Source organism: Centruroides sculpturatus, unplaced genomic scaffold (genome assembly GCF_000671375.1).
Source record: "Centruroides sculpturatus isolate CEXI.00-Female unplaced genomic scaffold, Cexi_2.0 scaffold394, whole genome shotgun sequence".
Lineage (NCBI taxonomy): Eukaryota > Metazoa > Arthropoda > Arachnida > Scorpiones > Buthidae > Centruroides > Centruroides sculpturatus.
In genome coordinates, this window is record NW_019384594.1 from 111,301 (window position 1) to 138,636 (window position 27,336).

General features: G+C 24.9%; 1 long non-coding RNA gene across 1 annotated transcript in view; it reads left to right on the forward strand.

Annotated features, from left to right (window-relative positions):
• The first annotated feature begins 6,745 nt into the window (after positions 1-6,745).
• Positions 6,746-27,336, forward strand: part of LOC111624828 — a 45,253-nt gene continuing 24,662 nt past the window's right edge. Inside the window, exon 1 of the long non-coding RNA XR_002756639.1 lies at positions 6,746-7,118. This is a non-coding gene — a long non-coding RNA (uncharacterized LOC111624828). The remainder of the gene's footprint in view (positions 7,119-27,336) is intronic.

Below are 27,336 nucleotides of genomic sequence, written 5' to 3' on the forward strand. Positions count from 1 at the left end.
TTTAAAAGGCCCTCTGGTGGCGCAAGAAGACGGATTTTATAAAATAAAAAGCAGTTGAAACTGCATTTTTATGAATAAAAGTTTGATAAACTATTTATCGTTTCATGACGAGTAAAATTTTTTCGTCGCGTTCTCGGCTTTTAAGTAATGCATAAACCTTCGAGGTGCGAGGCCTTTCGGACCGCGAGGCATAGGCGATGGCCTACGTTGCTCATGCCTTAAACCGCCCTTGGTCATAGAAATGATGTAATTTGAATATAATTTATTTATAAATACGTATGTGAAGTTATATTTTTATTAGGACGCAAAATATATTTAGGAGTTTACGACCACTGTGCCGGGTGAGACGTTGTTGAAACAAAAAATGTTATGCACTCTATCACGTACATAAACAGTGTCGTAATTTGCCAAGTGCAAATCAGAAAATTCGTAAAATCTTTGTTTATGTTGAACAATCCGGATAATCGAAAATCCGGATAATAGAGGTCCGGATAATCGAGGTTCTACAGTATTTAGAGTTTATTGAATTAATTCTGAAATATTAATTTTATAAGAACCTTATAAGATATAAAATATGAATTGTGCAGAATTAAGCTTCTAAAGAAGGATTATAGAGTATCAAAAAGGATTATAGAAAGCAGAACTCCAGCTTTTGTAATAACTTAGCATTTAAAATATATAGAATTTGAGCATTGTAACTACTAAAGGAGTACGAATTATGAATTTATAATTAGTGATACTCCTGTAATAATTAATAATGCTTTCGCAAATCATTGTAATTTTTAATTTAAATTATAAATTACAAAATAAGAACGGTGCAGAATGAGGCACTTGAGCTTTTGTAGAGGAGCGTTACGAATTAGAGAATAGGAGCTGTGCAGAATATGGCACTCCAGCTTTTATAGAAACATCACAAATTACAGAATAGGAGCTATACAGAATGAGATACTCCTGCTTTTGTAGAAGTGCGTTATGAATTAGAGAATAGGAGCTGTATACAATATGGCACTCCAACTTTTATAGAAGCATCACAAATTACAGAATAGGAGTGTACAGAATGCGAAACTTCAGATTTTGTAGGATCTGTAAAAATATAACACTCCAACTTTTATAAAAGCGTTACAAATTACAGAAGCGGAATTTAATACGTCACAACACTCACAATACCTCAGAAAGGGCGTAAAAACATCAAAATAATATATTTATAAACCTCGTTAAAATATTTTTTATGAATTACTGAATAAATCTGAAACTTTCTCACGACTCAATAGAACGATAGAGAGACATAATAATTGCAAAGATAAATTATAATCAAAAATTCGAATAGGTAATTTTAATTATTTACCCTTTTATAACAACAATTAATTTTCCAGAAGAATAATAAAAAATTCTTTGTTGTATCTTTGCCAAAGATTATTTTATTTGTAGTTTAGTTTGAAGGAAATTTCAGTCATTATAATAAATAAATGGAACAGATGATAATATATAAATGTCTAACTTCTCTTCAATAACTCTTGAAAGTGTAAGTGTTGTATCTCCTTACCTTTGATCTGCTTAATTTATAAAATTCGACTATATTTGTATTAAAAAATAAACAAATCAAATTTATATATTCAATTTTTAAATTTAAATGACATTCATTTAAAAAAAATATATATATATAGAATATAAAATATTTACTTATAATTTCGAAAATTTTATTTATTTCCATCGAATTTATGTAAATATTCTTAAAAAATAAATGTTTATTCAGTAATAACTGTGAATTAATAATGTTTTGGATGATATATCATGCATAAAATCATGTTATAACTAGATAATTTTATTAATATAAAGCCTTTTTTTTCTATGTTTATTGATTTTTTTAGTTTTTAAAGGCGTAAATGCGATAAAAATATTTTTGAAAAAAAGAAAGATGATGATACAGAAAATTGTTATTGTTCCAAAAACTTTCTTAGATATATGACTTGTCGGAAATTCTCTTATTTATCTTCGATATCGTTTCTTGTTTGAGGGATTTAGTGGCAAATTGAGACTTGTTTCAGACTTCAGTTCCTATGTCATGTATATTTAACATTACTATGCATTTCGCTGAATTGTATTGATGTAAAGATACAAAAAAAAACAAAAAAACAGAAAAAAAATCGATATTAAAAATATTTTAAAATCCATTTTTAAGTTTTGTGTATATTATACACATATATTTCTAAAAAATATCCGATAGTTTCAATATATATAAAGGTAAATTTTAATATTGCATCTTCCTAACAGGTCTATTAGAAAAGTATATTAAAGAGAAGGCGTAGAAAAAGTGTACAAAAATTAACAGTAAAATAGTTATTAATAAGTTTTTGTAGATTTATTTCTTAAAAGAACTTTTCTCTTATATCCAAAGATGCATTTTGAATCTTTTTCTTATGTAGAAATAGTTTATCGTCTATACAAAATTTGATAAATCTCCTTAATAAAGAGTAAACAAAATTAAAATATTAAGCCAGTTATTCTGAACAGAATTCCTGTATTATAGAGTTATATATATATATATATATATAAAACAGAAAGTATTTACATTATTGTATAAGCTTGACGTATTAATCATAACTTATCTTAGATAAAAATCTATGTGATGTAAAATTTGTATTTTGTAATATCCGGTATAATGCCCTCATTTTAAATAAATGTGGCATTGTGTGTGCAGTTCATTATGGTCAAAAAGTCGAAATTCAGGACAACTACTTCCAGGGATTTCTTGATTGAAATTTCTGCCTGGAATACATCAATAGAGAAATACCCTAGTGAAGTAATGCATTACTCATTTTTAGTACAACGATACTTTTTTAACTTTACAATCGTTATTCTTGTTCTAAACTAACAAGAGCCTTCTATTTTTTACATTCCAAACGGAACCTTTAACTCTTAATTCACTCAATAATACCAATTTAATGATGTGGATTATTAAGGGGTGGCCCAAAAGTCTGTTAACCACTGTACCAGTGGTTAACCGACTTTTGGACCACCTGTCCTATTCATATACAAAATGCTATTTTATTCGAATACTTTAATGTTTGTAAACTTGCAAATAGTACAAATGACACAAATTTTTACAAGTATACCTTGACATAGACTGTTAACTAACTAGTCACCTTATACAGTATACAAGTCTATAAATTGGTTATTAAATAAATAAAACAATTTGAATTAGTTAGCATTAATGTAAATAAGATTTAAAATAACTTATTAATATTTGTAAAGAATTATGATTTAAGTATGGTGTTAGTTGTTAAAAATGTAAGTATTTTTAATGTCTTCTCTATGGAAAATATTCTGCTATTCTTTGAATCAAGTTCATTGTGTGCCTTTGTTATTCTGCTAAGAAAACGTTCTTTTATGTTTTCTATCTGACAGGGAAATTCGATATTTGTGAGAATTATTATAAGGATAAAGAACTATCTATTCCTAACATTCCTCTTACATCCACCCTATAGTGTTAGAATTAGAAAGTGATTCTTTCCTCAATTCCTCGTTTCTCGTATAGAAACTTCATTTGAATCATTCCATATATCTTCAAATATATATGAAAAAATTCATTTTATTTTAAATAGAACTAATTGAAAACTACTTTAAAAAGTAATTCTGTTTTCTCCTGTGAATAAGGAAAGAATTTCATAATTACTAAAATTTAGAATTTAAAGATAAAATGTTTACCTGAGAAATACATATCTCTTATTCTATCTTGTAATGTTTAGATACAGGACAAAGAATAATATTTTTTTATATTTTTTTATGGGGGAAAACATAAGAGAAAGAATGGTGAGGAGAAAACGTGATACGTAAAGCATAATAAAAGAAAGTATAGTAAGAAAAGTATGCTAAAGTAAGCTTCATAAAGAAGACATGGTACTTTTTCTTAGCATAGAAAGTATGCTAAGACAAAGCGCAGTAAAGAGAAGCATACTAATAAAAAGCATGTTTAAGGGGAAAATGATTCATCATAAGATTATACTTCGTCAGAAATCTCATAATTTAATTATAAGTATGATTAAGATTAATGTTAATTATAATAAATTTATGTGCGAATTTAAAATGATTTCTTAATTAGAAAACAAAATTTAAATCACGCTTTTAAGCTTTAATCCAAAGTAACTCATAAAAAAATGTAAGTTTAGGCTATTTTTAATTCTGTATCTTTTAAGAATATAAATAAAAAATATAATAATTAAAATTATCCATAAAATAATAACTTAATTAACATTTTAAACGAACAGAATTAATTATTTTCTCAATAATTTGTAAGGATTTCAACATTAAATTAATTCAATCGTATTGACATATTGTAAATATTAATAAGTTAATTAATAACATTTTTTTTTNTTAATCGAAATACATGTTACTGTACGAAATGAGAAGAAAATAGGAAAGTAGTTTTACGTTTTCTTCATCATCACTTAAGTCTAATTTCCACATCCGGGATATTAAACGGTAGGAACCTGCAGTGCAATGCTAAGTAATCGCCACACAAGACAGATGTTGTGGCACACGAGAGACTCAAATTCTTCTAAGCAGCCGTCCCCAGATGTACATAATTATAATATTTTAATATATATTTTCTTATTAAAATATTTATTTTTCAAGTAATATATTGATATGGGGTAAGTACAATATAACATTTTCGAAAGAACATACTAGTAATTTATATCAATAAAAATTATATAAATTAAATCAAAGATTTTCTTTAAATTTTTAGAATTAAAGGATAATTACTTTATATATTCGAGTAGGTATCATAGGAAGAGTAAGATGAAAAATTTCTAAAAACACGGATAGAGGGATGAAAATGTAGGGATTTTTTAAAAGAAATCTTCGTGTATCTAATTATGAATAGAAGAGAGATTGAGCACGGATGGAAGACACCACGTGTCATCTTTTGTTCACTGTGTGTAGTTTTCCCCCAATTGGAGCACGAAACACGAAATATGTCACGTCACGTTTTGCAAGTGCTCTTTAAACTAGAGATTAATTATAACCGAGGAAACTACGAATCAATTGATGAACTGTACACGTTCTATCATACCTTGTTAATATAATATGCAAATAAAAAGCTAGCAAATGCTTTAGGAAATATTTTAATTGAAAAAGCAAACAAATACTGTACTGCATTACGTTCCGAGTGAATTTTCTTTCTTTTTGTTTTCTTTTTTAATGAAAATTTAAAATTAAATTTACATAAATATAGAGTAAATAAAATTGTTAACGTTAGTTTAATCAGAAAGTTAATTTGGAATTGGTATGGACGAAAATTAAGTAGGTATGAATGAAAATTAGATAGGTATACGTGGAAATCGAATACGTATGCATTGAAAGTAAACAGGAAATGCATAAAATTAAGTAGGTAAGGTTATAGATTAAATAGGTATAGTCTTATTTATTAATTAAATGGATGAGGATGGAAATTAAGTAGGTATGAATAAGAAATAAATGGGTATGGGTGTAAGTTAATTAGGTACTTAAATACCTTGAAAATTCATAACTTAATTTATGATTATATTTGATTTTTTTTAGATTTTTCTAATTATAGCTTAGTAATAAATGTATATTGTTAAATATTTCTAAAAAATCACATTAACAAGCCGAATACTCGTTAGAGAATATAGGAACCACCCAACAGTTGACCTTGATGTTGTATAATATAACAGCTTCTTATCACTGTTACGATCTTAGCTTATCACAATTTATTCTGTAAGGAAACGGGATAAATTATGACCTTTTAACTTAACAAATTAACTACTTAAGAGATTTTATATGCGTTAAAATATTCTAGGAGTTAATAGTCGCACGCGATAATAATAATAATAATATAAATAAAACACGTGCGAACTCGATCTCTATACTTAAAAAAGTGTTTATGTAATGTCCTTGTCCTTCCAAACATATTCTGCTCTTACTTAATGTAGGTGGTAACCTTGTATCAACTAAATCTACCCATGGATCATGTTTTCATCCATAAGCGATCACTCTGATGGGTAAACAGAATTGGGTCTATCAATCTATTGGCAAATAAAGCTATGCTTATCACGAAACAGAAGTAAATATGTGGTCCTTTGGATTTTATGATGGATCCCTGAAGGTTCCTGTTGTTGCAATAAGAAAAAGAAGGAATATATTGTGTTGCAATTATAAAAATTAGGTCAGAGGAAGATAAAGAAGAGTTAAAAACAAGTAAAAAGTATCACTTCACTGAAGATTTTTTGAAAAAACAGTAATAAAAAAGCTTTGATTGTCCAAATGATCATCCAACAAGATGAAAGAACTGCATTGTTGATAGATATAACACTTTTGTGGTGGGTCGATTCGTTTCTTTGTTGATAATAAAAAATAGGGCAAATATAACTGTAAATTATTAAGTTTATTAAGAAATTGAGTGGTTAAAAAATATAATACCACACGATGTGCTTCTTTAAGTTTAATTCGAGAATCTACGATTGCAAACAGTCAAAACTTATTATATACACATTATATAGAATAACAATAGGGGGATAAAGGTAGATATTAATTAGCCTTAATCCTTAAATTATAGCATTAAACAATGTCGCGAATGATAATTTACGGATTAGTTTCGATCGATGATTAAATTAAATTAATGTGTTTGTACTTTATTTATAACAAACTTTTTTCATTTTTCAACTCGTACACATACACACATCTGTTTAAATGTTATTAAAGACTTAAAAAATGATCCATCACGTGTAATACAGTTATTAAAAACCAGGATGATCTTTCCCATCGAACGTACTTCGATAGAAGTGATAATACGATTCGCACTTATAAATTTGGAAAAAAATATCCCAAGGGACCACCCAACACGGTACCATAACTCTAAGTAACTCTAACCAGAAATCACCAAGAAGTGCGTCAGAATGACGTCACAATCACCCCGGCAACCACAGCAGGGTTCTGGCTTCGTTCGCCAGGTGGTGCCACGCGTCTTAGTTTGGGAGTAGAGGGTCTGCGCGCGGGAAGAAAGGATTTATTAGTGGGTTTCGGCCACTCCGAGCCACTACTTGTGTTTGGTATCGTCCGAAGTGGCGCGCTTTTGGGATTTCATGAGCAACCAAACACAGGTGAGTATCTTCTATCCCTCTCGCTCTACACTCCTTTTTTTTTTTAAACTCGATCCACAAGGTTTAAGTGAAGTACGAAAACTTCTACACCCTGAAAAATCCAGTTATTTTCTGATTATTAAAACATTATTCGATACAGGTAGAGGTGGATTTAGTTTCGTGATATTTGCGAACGACAAGCGGTCGACAGATGCCGTCGTTCACACAATTTCGTGACGTCTTCTCTTTAGTTTTTTTTTATATCTACATCCCCCTCGTATACTCTGTTATTCGAGTTTGGAAACCACTTTATATAAGAAATATATATATATTTCTCGCTTATTCTTCATAAATTTCCGAATTTCTTGTATTGTTTTCGACTACCCCCGTCTAGTAAACATTCTGTAAGGGTCGACTTTTCTGTAACTATACTAGGAAATAGGTCGAAGGTCGAAGCTTAGTAAATGACAACCCAATGAAAGAACAAGGAAGGGGATGAGAATGGGTGAAGATTAATCGAAATACACGTTACTGTACGAAATGAGAAGAAAATAGGAAAGTAGTTTTACGTTTTCTTCATCATCACTTAAGTCTAATTTCCACATCCGGGATATTAAACGGTAGGAACCTGCAGTGCAATGCTAAGTAATCGCCACACAAGACAGATGTTGTGGCACACGAGAGACTCAAATTCTTCTAAGCAGCCGTCCCCAGATGTACAGTAGCTGAATTTATTGGATCAATAGACTAGTTCCTTTTTTTATTTTTTATTTTTTATTTTACTTCCATCTTGGCTTGAAACGGACAAGATTCGTGAAATATTTATAACACTGCGTCTTCCATTTATAATTTTTTTCTCCCCTGCAACTGCTCCTTTCTTACAAAGTTAAGCTTAGGATTTTTCTTTATCCTTTATCTCGATTTTCGTAATCTTTTTGTCCTGTTAAAACAACTTTCTATGGAAAATACTTATCTAAGAAAACTTTAAAAACTTCTTAAGGTGGATGTTTTACCGACATTTATTATTAAAAAATAAAAAAACATAAACAGTTAATAATAGATTATGCGGTTCTATCACTTACCAAACGTAGGGTTTTACTTTAAAAACCATAAAAAAGAAAAAAGAAAGAAACTACCAAAAGGGTGTATTTCGTTTGAAAAAAATAAAAAAAAANTTATTCTAAAAGGAAAATTTCTCGTTTAAAGCTATGCAAAGCGCATTAAATTAATTTTTAGATAGCTTAATAATAATAGTAATAATAATAATACCTTTTTATAATGAAAAAATCGTACTATAATTAAATAATTTTTAAAAATTTTTAGACACTTTATTTAAAAAAATATTCTATAAATAATTTCAACAATTATTTAAATTTTTTTGAATAAATTTAGATTTAAAAAGTTTAAATTTTTTAAAAATTTTTGCGTGCTATTTTTATTTTATTTTTAATAAAAATTTACTTTAATTTGACTTAAAACTGGTCATAATAATATTTAATTTTAAAAATATTTATGAAAATATGATATTCACATTAATTTGAATCAATTTTATATAAAAATCAAGGAAAGTTGACGACTTCTTATCTACGTTTAAGCAAAGGCATCTGGTTTTGTATCAAGGATGACAATCTGAAACCAGATAAAAATACTTGTAAAGTAAAGAAAATTATTTCAGGATGTTAAAATATATAAAATAATGGGAAGTTTTAACATATTTTTATAATTATTCGTCATTAATGTGAAGGATTATAAATACAGAAGTGAAGGAACTCGCAAGTTTTCCATATTTTGCGATACATTTCTGTTAAATTCTAATGATTTCTAAATAAATTATATTTTGCATTAATTAACTTTAAAGTTTAGATCCGATTGTATTACTTTATTTAAAGATTTGAGGATTATACAATTTCATTATAATTAAATTAAGATAATTATCGAAATAAGGTTATCTTTTGTCTTTTCACACGATTCTTTGCTTATAAAATACATTCGTAAACACAATTTTCCATTATTAATCACTAGATTTTCGTATTTTTTAAAAATTTAACTGGAAAAATATCAAATTTTACAATTTAATTCGGTTGTTAAGATGTTATATAATATTATTCATTATTTTATTTTAATTAGTAGAGTTCAGCAGAAGTAGAAATAAAAAAAAATAATAATGAAGAACTGTCACGTACTTCTTCGACATTAATTATATGCTTACATAATTATCAAAAACTTATTCCTGTAATTCTAAAAAAACAAAAAAAATTCTATAATATTAACATATAAAAAATTAACAACTTGTTCCATTCATTCATAAACGTAGGCGGAGTGTGTTTTTTTGGAGGGTGATTTACAGACTTCCTGAAAGTTTCTGTATTATTATACTTTAATTAAGAACATTAATAACTGTTATTGATGTTATATAATGCCTAATATACCCATTTATTTAAATAATATAAAGAAATCTGATTGTACACATCGAATGTTGATCGTTGCGTAGTTCTTAGTTAGGATTATTTGAGGATTGATTTCCACGTCCATTAGTTCTGTTGGAGGATTAATGATAGTCCAAAACTAATTAACTGTTTCCCTAATTTATATTTAAATTTACTCTCTGCACGTGAATTAAGTATCGAGAGAATCAAATATGTCACTTCCTTTCGAATCTTACATCCTATACATATTATCATTTATACAGTTTAAGCTAGTGAATAGCCCAGTAGATCGCGACTTACCAATTGAAGAACACTTTATATAGTCATTCTATAGTTAAGCAACGATTCACGATGCTGTTCTTACACTAAAAAGAGTGCTGTCTGTCTGTCTGACTGACTGACTGACTGGCATGAATTTTATATACATTGCATTATTAAAAAGTCCATTTATTTTAAGTGCACCCTGAGTAGTTCTGTTTAGAGTGGTTATATATAGTAACTACATACTTTTTGTCGTGTAAATTTTATATATTTTACAAGAATTTTCGATGCTAATTCGTGGAATTCCAAGCATTTAAATTGAGGATCGAGTAAGAAGTATGTAAATAACCCTTTTGATATTATGCAATATATTTTAAAATACATCTTATTAAAGTATGCCAGTGATTTTTCTATAAGAGAACGATGAAATTTGATAAATAGGAATTTTGATATGGGTCTTACAAGTGTTATTAATGCTTAATGATGCAAAGTGGAATCTGAGAATATATAATTGATTTACATGTGCACGTGTATAAATCTTCAAATTCCACTTCCACGAACATTAAGATAGCAACATTAGCAGAGTGTTTGGTTCATTAAGCGTTAACAACTTTACTTCTAAAAATTTCATGAATACTCTCCCATGTGACGTAACGGAGATGTACTTCTTTCATATCGAATTTCTTTGGGTTAATAAATTAATCTTTCTTTAAAATTATGATTGAGATCTTTAAAAAAATTTTCTTGATAATTTACATAATATTCTAACATTTAAGCTTATTTCTGAAACATTTTTAACTTCGTTTATTTATTTACTAATTAAATAGCGAACTAATTTACTTCCTATCTGATTAATTTTTGATTTAATAATCGAGTTTCGTCTATATATAGGGTCATTTTGCTACTGTAATTGGAAGGATTTACTCCTTAGAAATCTTACTCCCTGTAGGTTACTAATGAGTTTACCAGATTTTTGCATTATTCTTTTATCTATGGGCTAAGACAAACTATAGGGAAAAGGTACTCATTCTTGAGGGAATAAGGAAAATTATAGGGCAAAGACTCCTTGCTCCTATAGTCCTGATTACAAGAGCGAGAAGTCTTACTCCTCTGATCGTCTTTCAAGTACTCTTAGGATTAGGATTTCCAAAGTAAGGAATCTTTACTCATTAGATTTCTTCTATAATTATAATTTACCTTACTAATTAAGATTAAGAAATTTAACCTTGGTTTATGATTAGAAAAATGTTCATTAGAATATTCTATTCGATATAGGCCTACTCTATATTTCTGAGATTAAATTTCACTTATTAGAAAATTTTATATACGTTACACATGGCATCAAATAACATGACTTGATCTTATACATCCCATGTAAATTTACTTCTATTTTATATCTATTCTAATAATTAATCATACGACTTAACGAGGTTTTAAATTTAGTTTTAAACTCATTTATTCCGTATTAATTTAAAGTTTAAATAGAGATCGAAATAAAATCTATAAAAGATCCTTATGTGAAGAGGATAGAAAAGTAAGCAAATTAATCATGCGACCATATGAGAAAGAGTATCTATATTCTTATCAAATGGGAGGAAAAAAAATACGGAAGTATCGTTTTGCATGCATTAGATGGGGGAGAAAAGAACAAGAGAACTACAGATTGCCCGCTGCAAAGGCTAAAAGTCACTTACAATCACGTGACACTCAATTCCGAAAATAAACTCAACCCCGCTCGGGATTTCCACTTGACATTGTTTATTAAGTAACAATGCACCTATAACGTCATCAAAATCTAGGCCAATCGTAATGCTATTTTTTAAAATAATTATATTTATATAAAAATATATTATGCTAAGCGAGAACTGCATTTTATCTTCGTTTAAATGCGTTTATTTTTGGAAAAATGCGGATAAATTACAGCTTGAAAGTTTTATAGAAAGAGAATTATTCACTATTTATTAATATAAAAGGTTTTAATTTAAAAAAGAATTAAGAGAATAACATTAATTTTCGTGTTTCTCTACTCCACCCATTTCAAGAACTCAATGTGTAGAACGGATAAAGTCTGATATTTCTTTTTTTATTTTATTTTGACAAATATATAATTTAAAATATGTGAAAATTTCTTTAAAAATCTGTACAATTTTCTCTTTAAAATTGTATTTATACATTATAAAATAAATAAACTTCTGCCTTAATATTAATATACAATTTCCTCGTTAAATGTTAAGAAAATACTCTAATTTCACCATATAAAATGTAGAGATTTATAAAGTATTTTTAAAAAATGATTAAAGAATATATTTAAACATAGTTTTGATTTTAAAAATTAAGATATACTTTTAAATTCTTGTCTAAAATACTAAAATTTTAAAAATTTTAAACGCAATTTTTACACATTTGATTCATTAGGAATTACCATTGAATAATTCATTAGAAATTTAATATTCTTTTGCAAATGATTTTTTCTTTGAACAATTCACGAATTATGTTCATTTATGTTAGAGAAACGAATTTATTTTCCGCCATTTTGAATGACATTTCTTTAATCATCTTTAAGTCAAACTGCGGGTTCACATCCCTGTGGTGATTTTAATTTAGCAACCGTCTCTTATGGAATGTTCCTAATTAGCAAAAGGAATTCGAGAAAATGTTAGCACGTGCATAATTATCTTCCTCTTATTCTTATGTATGAAACTATCACCGTTTGTCATCATTCGAATTTTACAAAAATATTTTCTACTTTGCATAAAATTATCATTTTTTGATTAATAAATGTCTAAAAAATAACATATTATCATTTATACAGTTTAAGCTAGTGAATAGCCCAGTAGATCGCGACTTACCAATTGAAGAACACTTTATATAGTCATTCTATAGTTAAGCAACGATTCACGATGCTGTTCTTACACTAAAAAGAGTGCTGTCTGTCTGACTGACTGACTGNTTTTTAGGGTTTTGTCGTCATTAATTTTGTATTTTTCTAAATAGTTTATCTATAATTAGCTCTTAATGATGTCCTAGAAAAAAAAACTATAAAATTTATTTATTTTAATATAAAATAAAATTTTTAAGCAAAATTATTTATAAAAATTCTTACAGAAATTTTAATTTAAACCAGTTCAATAACATTATCCGTTAGATGAATGGCAGATTAAAGAGAATTTGATATGCAGTTTTTTATATATATATATATTTGTATGACGTGATAAAATGAAATTTCCACGAAAAACATCTGAAAAATTTAAAAAGATACATTAATGAAACATTATATTAAAATCTGTATTTTTATATTTTCCAATTTTACTTTAAAAACCTTTAAAAAGGCATTTAAACTGGAGATATTTAAATTTATAGACCTAACTAAAATATGGTAGAATTTAAGCTTTAATGGCGTGTAAATCATAAATTTAAAAAGGAAGATAATAAAATAGATGACATTATTCATCATCGTCATCATCATCTAAAGCTGTTTTATAATGTTTTAAGTGTTCAGGTGAGGAAATTATAAAAAGAAAATATTGTTTAAACCTTTCTACATTCGCATTTTATGATTTAAAAAATTAATTTTGTGTTAAGTTTTAAGTTTAAATTGCATGAAGTTTCATTTTAAAAATGATTGAAAATTTAAGAAAATAAACTAATTTATCATTTTTAAAATATTTTCTACTTAAAAATATAATATAACGCACAAACTTATTATTTTTACTTTGTTTCCTGTATAAAAATATTGATTTAAAGTTGAGATTTTGAAGTTAATTCCTTGATTAAACTGTAAGATATTAAATTAATGTGTTAGGTATTGAATAATTAATTATATCGTGAATAAAAATAATTATTAAAACCATAATTTAAATACTTGCATTGTACTAAACATGAAATTCTTTATGAGTATGATACAAAGGTTATGTATATTATACTCATAAAGGCAGGATGTAGACTTGTAATCTTAAATTTTATCATATAAGAGACCTTTCAAACTTAGCAAAATAGTAATAAATCTTAAAATGCAAAGCTGTTAAATGAAACCTCATACCGTGAGGCCCTTAGTGCTTTCATAGCATGAGGCCCTAAGCTGTAATTTGTTTAGGTTGTGCACAAATCTGATTCTAATGCTATAAGTTTAATTATGATGAAGATTACTAACGTTATTCTAAGAAATTTTTGCGTTTTTAATAAAAAAAAAATATCGAAAATTTTTTAAATTTAAAGTTTATTTAATAATAATGTTTTTTTAGTTACGTAAATTCTTATTTTCATTATGATAAGTGAATGCACATTTGAATAATTTTACGATATGTTTACTATATTTAAATTAGTTTTAGGATTAAACTTTAGCGCCAATTTGTAACCTTTTTTATACACAATAATAAAAGTATCACGTACGAATTTAATGGGTCAAAAAATTAAATTTGTTTTTTTATTATATTATCATATTTAAAATTTGATTATAATTAAAATTATAATTAGTAATTGCTTGTTTAAAAGACGAAGAAATTATCATTTTAAATGTAAAAAAAAAAATAGTTTTTAAAGTAGTATATCAAAAATAAAAGAAAGGAAACACAAATTTTGACGTCAATCATCGCATTAAACAGAAGCAATTCTGTTTGACGTGTTGAAATCTTAAGAAATTCTTTGTTTGATAATCTAATAAATGGTGCAAGCTGCTTATTAATCAAACCTTGTGTTAAAAAACACGAAAAAAGCCGTAATGGAAACAGGATATTCACTTCTAATAAGACAAAAGTTTCATTGTCATCTTTCTATATTTATATTTTAACAAAAGTAATAATTGAAAAATCAGTTATTTATACTTCTACTGAAAGAAAGTAATACTCAACTTGTATTCTTATAAAAAAAACAGTAATTAGTAATTCTCATTTCCTTATTTATATGTATAATTTCGAGATTAAATATTACACAAAGTCGTTTTTAAGTTATTTAATAATTATTTTAAATAATTTTTAACTTTTCTGTCTTTCACTTCCATCACTGAGTATCTTTCTAGGGAACAACATCTTTTTTCATCTGATAAATTAGTTTCTTACTCAAATATTTGTCATAACTATTCATCTAGAAAATATCATTTTTATATTAATTAAAATAAATTATAATTTTAAAATTATTTATTAATTATTTTAAACAATTTTTAACTTACTTCTTTACAATTTCATCTTTTCCATCATTAAGCATCTCTCTAAGGATGCTGAAGATAATACATCTTTCTATTCATCTGATAAATTAGTTTCTTATCCAGAAAATTTCCATAACTTAAAGTTTATCTCAAAACGATCATTTTATATTAATTGATAGTTTTTTCAATTATTTATTAATTATTTTAGTCAATTTTTTACTTACTTCTCTACATTTTTACCTTTATTCTTTCTTCTTCCATCACTAAGCATTTCTCTAAGGATGCAGTAGATAACAACATCTTGCTTTTCACCTGATAAATTAGTTTCTTACTCAGAAATTTGCCATAACTCAAACTTTATCTGGAAAAGATCTTTTATCAACATTTATTGACAAGAAACAGCGTTAATGAAACATGAAAATCTTACGAAAGTTATAAACATAAATATTGATTTATGTTGTGAATGATAGAATTTTTATGTTAATAATAATATTGTTTTTTTAAAATAATTATTTATTTAGGCGACAATCTTGAAAATTTAAATTAAATTAATTTATATTAATCGAATTTTATAAATTTTTCATAAAAATTTTAATAATTTAGCCCTTAAAATATTTACAATATTGATTACTTACTTAGAAACAATCTATAATTGATGATAAATTATTTAATTTAAAATTAAAATGTAAAGAATTTAAATTATTTTCTATAGTTTACAAGTTTAGTTTAATTTTTTTGGTCGAGAAAGTCTTCAATTACTTTGGATACTTTAAAAGCTACAAACACTCGTTTCGTTAATTGATCGAAATTAAATTACGTAAAGATTGACGAGTCTATTAACTGCTGTGATTGGTGGGATGTTTTTTAATTCATAACAGTGGTTATTACTCTTGATATTGCTTATTTTCAGCTTTAAATAATCAAAAACAAGAGCCTTTAAATTTTAAAACAAATTATAGAATCCAAAGTCGAAAACTTTCGTTGAAAAAAGTTGAGACGAACAGTTATAAACGTAATGATTGATGTTATAATTTAAAAGATTTAGCCAATCAAAGTAGCCACTAAACACGTCAATTATTACGTACTTTCTATTTCAACCAATTAATGAAGCGAATGTTTATATTTTTCAAAATATCCTAAATTAAAGTATAATTACACAACTAAAAAATCACTTTTATAAATTATTTTGTATTTTTATCAAATTAATATCTTAAAAAAATCAGAGAAATTTTTCCAAAACAAATTTTACTGTTTTATGCTTCATCCTATATAAATTTCATAGAATATAATCCATAAATTAGGAATTATAAATATTAAGAAACAAGAGACATGTGACATAAATAAATAAGATATTCTTGTTTATTTACGTGTATAAGAAAGAATAATGTAAATAAAATTATTTTTAGATTAATTCACAATATTTCTTTTATATAAATCCAAGTGAATATAATTGAGAATATTCTATTATTTATTTATTTAATTAAATAAGTGTTTAAATTTTGTTCGAAATGGTTCTACTATTCATTTACTGACTAGAGAATTAAAGATGTCATAAAATTAAAAAATTATTCGAAATTTTATTTATTAAAATTATTTAAGAATAATAAAATAATATAGTTAATCGATTTATTCTTTCATCAAGAAACATTAATGTTACTTAATGAAGGAAGAAACGTGAGTTTTTCCATTATTTAGGAGGGTCAACCTTTCGTGCAAAGAAACGAAAAAAAATTAATTAAACTAATTTTGGTATAAAATAAAGATTTCACAATTTCAAAAGTCATCTACGTAAATTCCAATTGATGAATTTTGTACTTTTATCAAATAATAGTGAAGTATTCATGAAATTGGCTGATGTATTCATATACAAGTAGTATTCATAGTGCGAATCTTAATATAAAAGCTATATTTTTTCAAGAAAACAAAACTCGTGCCTTTTTGGAAACATAATCTCTATATTAAGATATAAATTATTACCAAAATACGCGGTTTCGAATCTATTTACAATACATTTTTGTCTCTATGTTTAGCAAGACAGCAAGATCTAAAATATAGATAGATCTAAACCGACGTCTTTCTATATTATTATATACACTATACGAAAAGCCATGGATTCAGATTTATTCAGATTCTAATATATTTTCTGGCTGATAAGTGAGTCCTGTTTACTTTATAAGCATGAAAGCTAGATGTAAAATACATTAAGCTCTCTTTAGTTCGAACCTATATCTTTTAGTAATAGAACTTTTACATTGAAATACATATTAATAAAACACGGTGGTTCAGATCTATCAATAGATTAACATATTTAGGCCGAAGTGCTTTCTTTCGAAGCAAGACAGCAAGATCTAAAACATGTTATATTCTAGTTAGATCTAAATTGACGTCTTTAGATAACAGCATTTAATCTAGTAATTTGTTTCTATTACTAAAAAAATATGGATTCGGTTCCCATTTGATGAAAAATTATACATTTAACTGGTTTCTCTTTGTAGGATATAATTTACCATCTTTTCATTTACCATCTTTTCTAATTAAAAAATTTCTCGATTAAGCAAGCTATAGAAAAAAATTTGGTTCATATATCAAAAAATATAGTAAATAGCATTAAATAAATATTTCAGCTATAATATTTCGTTTAAAAAATCAAATTAAATATTATTTTGAGCAACATTTTAGCAATAAAATCGATGAGGAATAGATTTTTAACCTTAAAAAAGGTGACTTTAATCCCAAATTCTGCCATTTAAAATCAATAGATTGACTTATAATTATAATTAATTCCTTTTCTGTTATTATAAACAAGATCAAGCGATTCGAATAACGTCGGTTTGGATAATTTCGTCAACTTGCTACAGTTCATTAAATCAATTAAAATTCAATTTACTAAGCTTATAATGTACTAAAATATAATTAAAATTAATCGAACATTCAAAGAATAAATTTGAACGTGTGTGTGTTTGTATGTAGATATATATTTCAAATTACGTGACAACTTTCGGACGTCACGCTGTTAATTTACAGCATCTATAGGCGGTATTAGTTTATATTATTAGTGGATAAATGATTAATAAATTAACTCATTAAGTCATATTTTAATTTAAAATATGTTTCATAATTAAAGGTATTTATTTTAGTAAAATAATTAAAGAATAGATCCTTCTGCATCATTTTCTTTTGTGATTTTGCTTCTTAAAGAAAATTATGAGATTTTCATAAGAAATAATGTCTTGGATATCTTTATGTAAAGGTTAACATTTTCTTAAATTTCTATATATTTTATTACTTTTTAGAATAAGTTTTCTTAAACTGTAAAATACTTGAAAATATGCTAATTAAGTGCTTTTTTCGATCAAGAATAGTTTAATCGGCATTTTTTTAAAATTAAGAATAGTTTGATGTATTCTGACTTAAATTCGTTTAATATGCTAATATCAAATAAGTGTATTAGTTAATTTAAATTTATTTTATTTATTTAAAACTAAAAATGTACTATTTTAAGGGAGAAATTCGACTACTCTCCTGTCTAGATCCGTTACTCTCTAGAATAGTTAGAGCGCTTGATCCAGAACATTTACATCATTTAATCTAGAACTACTAAAGTAATTGATCTAGACTGGTTAAAGCATTTGATTTAAAATAGTTAAACCGTTAAATCTAGAACAATTGAACTACACGAACAAGAATAATTACACGATTTGATCTAATTAGGTACACTTTTCGACTAAGAATAATTCTCTTACATGGAGAACAATTAGACATTTTAATCAAGAAAGTAGTTAAAACCGCAACCATTAAAGATATTATCGTCATATTTATTTTTCATTCGGACATAAAATTTGATATCTGATACAAATAACTTCCGATCGCTAACCTATGTTTTTTTTTTCTTTCTTTCTTTTTCCTTAAGGAAGAGATCAAATTATTATAAAATCAATAACGAGAAAATATTTGCACAAAAATCATTCTCCTAAAAAAATTAATGTTTATCTTATATTTTATGAAGTTTACCTGAAGTTTTTTTATTATGTGATCATTAATTAAATGATTTGTACGTTTCTTACAAGATAACGTTACATATTTTGTGAATCTTTAGACTTTTATAATTGGTAAACAAAGAAAGATGCCAAGAAATAGACTTCTCTACAATTTATCAAAGAAGATATTTTCTTATACATTGTTAAATATTAAATATGGCATCCCTAACACGATATTTACATTCATAAAATGAGAGCAACTTTACATTTACATATGGTAATGGATATTTTTCTTTATTGTCTGATGATCGTTCCTGGAAACTTTTACTAGATTTCTTTAAAATTAACGAAAAGGTATAATTTAACTACAATTAAATACAAAATAAAGTGTTTTTTTTTCTTAATTAAATCTTACTTAATTATAGTTATATGCTTACTTAATTTGTAAATTAATAAAAGTTTCAATTTTCTTTATTGTTCTTAATGCTTTATAAATTCATTTATTCCTAAAAATATTAAATTCTAATAAACGAAAAACATATATCTACATTCTACATAAAGTTTTGTATTGATTTATCATCATAAACTAACGATTTATCATCATAGACTAGCAATTTATCATCGTGCTTCATTAGAGAGTCAATTGAGTAATCGTGTACTTAGTGGATTTATATAAATAAAACGTATGCAGGAATCACTTATACTTCTAAAAAATAGAATAAAATGTTTAATTATTCTAGAAACCGCAGATATTCACCTATCCAAAAATATTTTTTGAAATATTAATAAGGAAATTTATCTAAGATGAAGTATTTTTGCAGCCTCGTAACTTAATCGGGTGTAGGAATATATTATGCATTATGTTAATCACACGTTGCAGTTTATGTATCGAGGTGAAAGAGTGAGTTTGAACTCTTATTAAATAGCAGCAAGAGGTTTAAAAATCGTCATTTCAAGTGGTTTTAGAATTTGAATCTCGGCACCCCCGTCGTTACAACGAAACTAATGAAGTTCGGCCACCTAAGGAAATGAAATCTGCATATTCAATTTTCATTTAAAACACGAATATAAATTAATCTACTAGCTTTGAATTCGGTTGATCGTTATTTTATGGTCAGTTTACTTTAAATTTAATAGGGAATTTTATGTTAATGTTCAATTGCTTAATGGATATTCACGAGCACTTTTCGAATTTTTAAAGAAATTTAATTTTATAAACTTTGTGTTATATAAATATATATAAAAATATGAATTTTTAAATCTAAAATATTATTAAATAATTTGTAATTATTAGATTATTGAGTTATTTATTTAATTAATGACTTAAATATGTCGTCTTGCTGAAGATCTCAGCAAGAAAACATCTGTTTCTAATCAGAACTCGTTTATTTATGCATATATATATTCAGGGCCTCTCGTAGGTCAAGAGAAGCCCAAGCCACCTTTTGAGGCCCTCATTATATTTAAAAAACAAAAAAGCGTTATAAATTATATTTTTTAAATACTAAAATTTGATAAAAATAAAGATCTTTCCTTACACAATAAATGCAAAGGAAGGAATAACTTATAATTAATAGTTACGAGGCGTCAAAAATAATTGATGTAGGATCTTATCACAAGGATGAAAAATATAAAGCCCTATCACAAGGGTAAACATACAAACCCTGTTACGGGAGGCAAAAATATACAGATTCTATCACAGGGAGGCTTACTGCCCTCTTGTGATAGAACCTATATATTTTACCATTCATTCTACAGACATCAACATACAAAAGAACTTACTCTAGGAATTTTCTATTTTATTTTCTGAAAAAACAACAAAGAAATTTATATCGATCAAACAAACATTTTCAAATTTGTCACTCAAGTCTTTTTGATATCCTGGAAGTTTATATTGTTTAATTTATAAATGTACATGACCATATCATTCATATGATTGCAAATAATACCAACAACAACAACAGTTTTATTTTAACGACCGTTTCTCCATCCATTTGCCGTCCATTAAGCGATCGAAAATAGAATCAAAGAGAAGTTTATTTGCAATCAAAATCTACCTAAAAGTAATCTTGAGGGATACAAAATGCTATCGACCTCCTCAAACTATATAATGTTGCTTACCCTGAACTTTAATAATATTAAGTTGGATGTTTGTGGCATCTTTCAGGTTACCATATCTGCATTCTAAGAACTTCTTTGCTTCTATTTATTGATTATACGCTATATATATGTATATATATATATATATTATATACATACGAGTATAACCATCGTGAGGAATTTGCATATGCTTAAAGTACCCATATTTTTCCAAAAAATCTTTACTTCCACCAATGCTTATTGACTTTCAAAAATTTATTGAAAGTCTTCGAAAATTTCAATAAATATCCTTTTTCTCTTTATGTAATTTTTTAAATAAAATCTTATAAAGAATTGGAAGTTGTAGTTACATAAATTGATACTATTTTAGTTACTTTATGAAATAATTTTAACATTTTTAAGTTGAATTTAATCATGTTCTTAGAATATTCAATTAATTTTTTAAAGGAATAATTTCAAAAAAATTGAATTATTCTTGGGATTATTTTCAAAAAGTTATTTTAAAATTGGCATTGAAACTTGAGAATATTTTATTAATTTTTTAATGATTAATCAAGTTAAAGGATTAAAGATTTTATTAATAAATTAAAAATTAATGAGGATTAAGTATTTTAATAATAATTGCAAAAAAGTTAGGACACATTTTAAGATTATTTTAGAAAGGTAATTCAAAAAATTGGCATTATATTTTAAGGCCATTTTAGATTACAGTCCAAAAATTGATATAATTTTTGTAAAAAGGATTAAAAATTATTTATACATTTCATTATAAAAAAATTATAACTTAGTTTAAACATCTAAAAAATAAAATAGAATTTTTAAATATACAAAAAACTAATTAAAACCATATCAAAAACTCAAAAATTGAATCATATTTAAATTACATTTAATTTAGAAAAAATTTTTAAATCTTAACGAGCAATTATTTATTATGACATCGTCACAATACTGGGTTGCAATTTTTAATCATATTTTTTAATTTATTTAATTTGAAATATATGCTCTCCACCTCAAATTAGTAGTGGCTTGCCCTTGCATATCATACTTTTCCTTTAATATTAGAGTATGCCGGTCATCTATCTAACACTTTTCAGAGGAAAATTTTGAATTAAAATAACATGACTTCTGGTTTGCATCGGAAGTTCTTATATAGTTAAATGGGGTCTCTTGCCCCTGAAGTTTCCATATATGGTCTCATTTTTTTTATCTGTTTAACTCCGTTCTCGAGATTAAGGAAAAGCAGACGGCAGACGTACGGACGGACGAATTTATAGGTCATTGTAGTCCAATACATTTTTATCAAATTAACAAAGATTTTATTTATTAATTCATGAGTAAAATAAATTTCAATAGAAATAATTTTAATTATTTATCCAATCTTTTCTTAACATAATATGACATTTAGATTTGTGATTTACAGTATAACTTAATTATATCACTAATTAACAAATATTCAATTAAAGTAAGAAGGAAATCTTTATAAATATTTATATTTAAATTTCTTTTTATTTTTAATTTTATTGCTGTATGATATCAAATATTAAAAGAAAGATGATCTTATTGCGTGGCATCCGTTTGCAAAAAAAGATAAACAAAGAATTATCTCTGGAAAGGATGCATTTCATTCACGTGTTTAGTTGATAAAAAAAGGATCAACGTACCCCAATATTTATTTTTTCTTATATCAGCCACACTATATTTATCTACATATAAGTGATTTATCTAAAAGAGATTTTTAAATCAAATTTACTTCTTTTTATAAACATTTACTTACTATATTGAGCTTCTACGTAGAATGTTTACTATTTGAGTGATATTTTATTCGTATCATTAATCACAATTAACGTTATCATTAGTGATTAAATTAATCACAATTAATTTTTTTTATCATCTCTTCGCAAATGTATTGATTTTTTAAAAATATTGATCACATATAAAAGCCACAGAAAAGATGATTTAAAAATAAGTTATAAACATAAGGGAAAAAATACAAAATTATACAGAACTTTTATTTTTTAAAAGGATTATAAACTAATCATTTTAATATTAAAATTTAGTTTTTGTTATTTTTTTAAATTTTTTAACTCATTATTTTACTCATTTTGACCCATTGATTAATTGTATTTAAAAGTAGTGTATTTTAGTACGATTTAATTGGTTTCATTAATCATAATTAACATTATCAATAGTGATTAAGTTAATTATAATTAATATTTCTTATTAAAATATTTATTTTTTATATTGATCATCTATAAAAGTGATTAAAAAATAACTTATAAATAGAAAAAAATACAAAAATTTACTGAATATTTAATGTTTTAAAAGGGATATAAATAATAATTTTAATATTAAGAATTATTACTGTTAATTTTCTTTTTTGATTCGCTTTTTACTTATTTTGACTCATTAGTTAATTGCATTTAAAAGTAGAAAAGTTACCACAGTATTTGCGTGAAATGTTATTAATTTCACTAATCATAATTAGCGTTATCAATAATGATTAAGTTAATTACAATTAATTTTTTATCGTCTCTTCGCAAAAATATTTTTTGATCGATCATATATAACAAGTCATTGTTTAGAATGATTAAAAAGTAATAAAAATATAGGAAAGATACAAAAAGTTGACAGACTTTTACAGACATTTTAGAAGAATATAAAATAATAATTTAAAAATTAAAATTATAAAAATTTAATACTTTAATGGCTTTTTCTAGCTCTCATTAATTCTTGTTTAACACAATTACATGAAAAGATAAGCAAGTATTAAAGCTGATATATCATACTTGTTATTAATTACTACACTATAGACTCAATACAGTTGCTTTTTTGATGGAGAAAGAGCTAATAAATCTTTCTGTTGATATAAATCTTTATACAAATAATTTCGTTTATGATGATATAATTAATTCATAAATTATCCTGGGCGTTGTACTGATATTATCATAAATAAACCAACATATTAACTGCGTCGTTCGCATTTTCTCATATATATATATATATATATATAATTCGTCAGTTTGTCTGTCTGTAAAATATAATTTTTAAAAACATTTCTAAATGTTTATAATATTTTTTAGTGAATTCGTGAGTGTATTTTTTGAGTGTATTAAGTGACAAGATACTCTAAAAGCATGATATACGATACACAAATTAGAAAAACTAATTCTAAAATATTATTTATTTTTTATTTTATAATATACTAAATGTGTATCATGTATCTAGTTTTTGCATATTCTAAAAAAAATTCATCCTGGTTGTATCATGTGGTTGTGAATTAAATGATGTGAAAAATAATAACTCATTAATTAAAGAATATTTTCATTTAATTCTAAAAAAATTCATGTTTTAATATGTTAAAATATTCTTATAATGTCTAAGAACATAAGTTTCGTAATAGCATAAGATATTTGAGTTGAAATCTTTAATTATTTATTATAAATTTATATATTTTCATATAAAGCATAAGTCTTAAATGATTTAATTATCTTAGCTTAAATCTTTAATTATTAGTGATAAATTTCTGTTTAGGAATATCTTAAATAGAAATTTATGTTAAATAATTAAGATTTAAGCAAAAAAAAAATTAATTTTAATAGAATAATCTTATATATAATGATTTTCATCTTTTATAATGTATACACATTATAGAATAATTGAATTTTTTATATTAATATAAAATTAAATTAAATTCTCTATTGATTATTATCATTTAAGTTTCTAAATAAAGAAAAATAATAAAATTTTATATAGAATAATTTTGAAAAATCTGGTCAAGGTTATAAAGATGAATTGTTAACATAATCATCACCATTATGAATAACTTCCTTGTTACGTTTTCTTTTGTTTTATTTAAAACAAAAAGACAAGATAAAAAAAATACAAAAGTTTATAAAAAATAATAAAATTTATAAATTCATTTATTTTTATAAAATTTATTAAAATGTTTTAAATAAGAATAAGAATTTAATAAAATTAGGATGTAACATATGTACAGAAGCTGATTTTTTAACCAATTTACTGTAAAAAAATTTAATATTTTTAAGTAAAAAATGCAAATAAATTAAATTTAAAATTATATTTATTATTGTAATATATTTCTTTTTAAAAATTCATTTTAATATGTAGTTTAATGGAGTTCAAACCAATAAAAATAATTATTCAATTTTTGTAAAACATGAACTTATTAAAGCTGTTTAATCTTTTTTAAAAAATAATATAAAAAATTAAAATAAAAAATACATAGTTTCCATTTATTTTATTTGATAAAAATTCAAATTTTCTAAAAAAAAACAAAAAGAAAAAAAAACAATTTGAGAACAGAAGAGAATAATTTCCATTTTATTAAATTTTATTTAAAAAATAAATTAAATAAATGCAATTTCTTTAANTGTTTTAAATATATAAATAAATTTTCTAATTTAATTTACATACCTCTTAGAAATCAAATACATTTACATGAATATTTTATGTATTTAAATTCATTAATTATTGATATAGAATTAAAATTATATTTAATTAATATTATTAAGTTTAATTAAATGTTAAAAGTTTCTTAAGTAAGTCTAAGGCATGTTTGCAATTGAAATGAATTATTTAGAAGTCTTGGAAAGTTATATCTTTAATGATATTCAAGACAATATTAAGGAAGTATACAAACCCCCACTGTTTAAACTATTTTGAATCTAATTAAATAGGATAAGCTCTAGATGAAATATCATGTTACAAATTAGCTTGCTTTTGTTCTCTTCTATGTAGAATATGGCCTATTATCTTAATGGAAGAGATGGTAAATGATTAAAATTATATTAATATATAAAGATTGCTAATTTATTAAGTTTTCTAGCCATAAATCAATTGAAATTTCTCTTCTCATTCCACTTATTGGGAAGATAAAATGATATCAAAGATCACTTTTTTAAATATTTAGATATGGAATTTTTTAAAGTAAACTTTAAAAATTGCTCAAAATTTCAATTATTAGGATGTAAATAAACATACTAAAATACCAAAGTGTATGGAACTCAAATTGAAGAAGCTACAGGAAGAGAGTAATTATTTATCTGATCAAAATAAACAAACTATGTACAAAACCAAGGAGCCAAACTAACTCAAGATCAATACTCTTTCATTTTGGTTAGTTTAAATTCTTGATTTAGTTCGGGATAAATTCAAAAAATATATATATTGGTTCATATACTTTATTCATTTTATATAAAAGTCAAAAAATAAATAAATATTAAAAGAAACAAGAACCAAAAACCAAAATGCATGTTTTAAGCTACAAAAATTGATCTTGGATCTTAGTTCTGATGTACAATCTTTGATTTTAGGGCAAAGTTCCTTCTATAATATTTGATTTTAGTCCGTAACTTCTGATTTAAAATCCTTCATTTTGCATCTTTGCTCCTAGCTATAATCTTTGATTTTTACATCCTTTTCAATCTTGTTTCTTTACCATGATCAAATAAATGTAAATTTTTTTCGAATGTTTTAAAACGTAAACTTCAGTTTCTGTGATTGAAATAATTCAATTAATAAAAAATTTTTCTTGTTTTTTTTAAATTAAAAACCAGAATAAATAATTAGAATAAATGTTTCATTAAGAACGTTTTACAGCTGCAAATGCTTACTTAATGTGAAAATGTTTTATTGGGTAAAACCTTTGACCATCTGCCTCTTGTTAAAGGTTTTCCAAACACACGTCAACTACGCCATCTGTCTACAGTACAAAGAATCAAGAGTTTTGCTTTTTTTCTTTCAACACTCCATTTGATAAATTGTTTTACTCTGGTTTACTTCATTATCATGGCCTTAAGGCCTCATTACTTTGATGCTTTATCTACTTAACTTACTTAAATGCTACTGAATAGGATTTAAAGATTAAATCAATTATTTTATACATTTTAAAAGGGTGTCTAATTCTTCATTTGTCACTTGGAAATTATCATCATCTAAAATTTTCAACATCTTTATTATGTTTAAAGTGAACTTTTTGTAATTAAATATATGAAATTAATAAATAATATAATAAAATCTCTGATTCAATTTATCAGCTCTAGAATTAAACATATATTTTATATAAAATAGTAAAAATTATAAAAGTACATTATACAATTTACTTTTTTTAAATACATTTTTCTTAATTCAAATTTTAAATATATATTTGTTTAATAGAAAATTTAGATTTTTTTCTCTTTAAAAATAGAAAATTTGAATTTTTTTTTAACTTAAGAATTTTCAAAAGTTAAATTAAAATGTTAAAAAGTTTTAAAACAGTTTATTATTATAAAATTATAATTTTAAAATATATTATAAAAGATTCAGAATTTTTT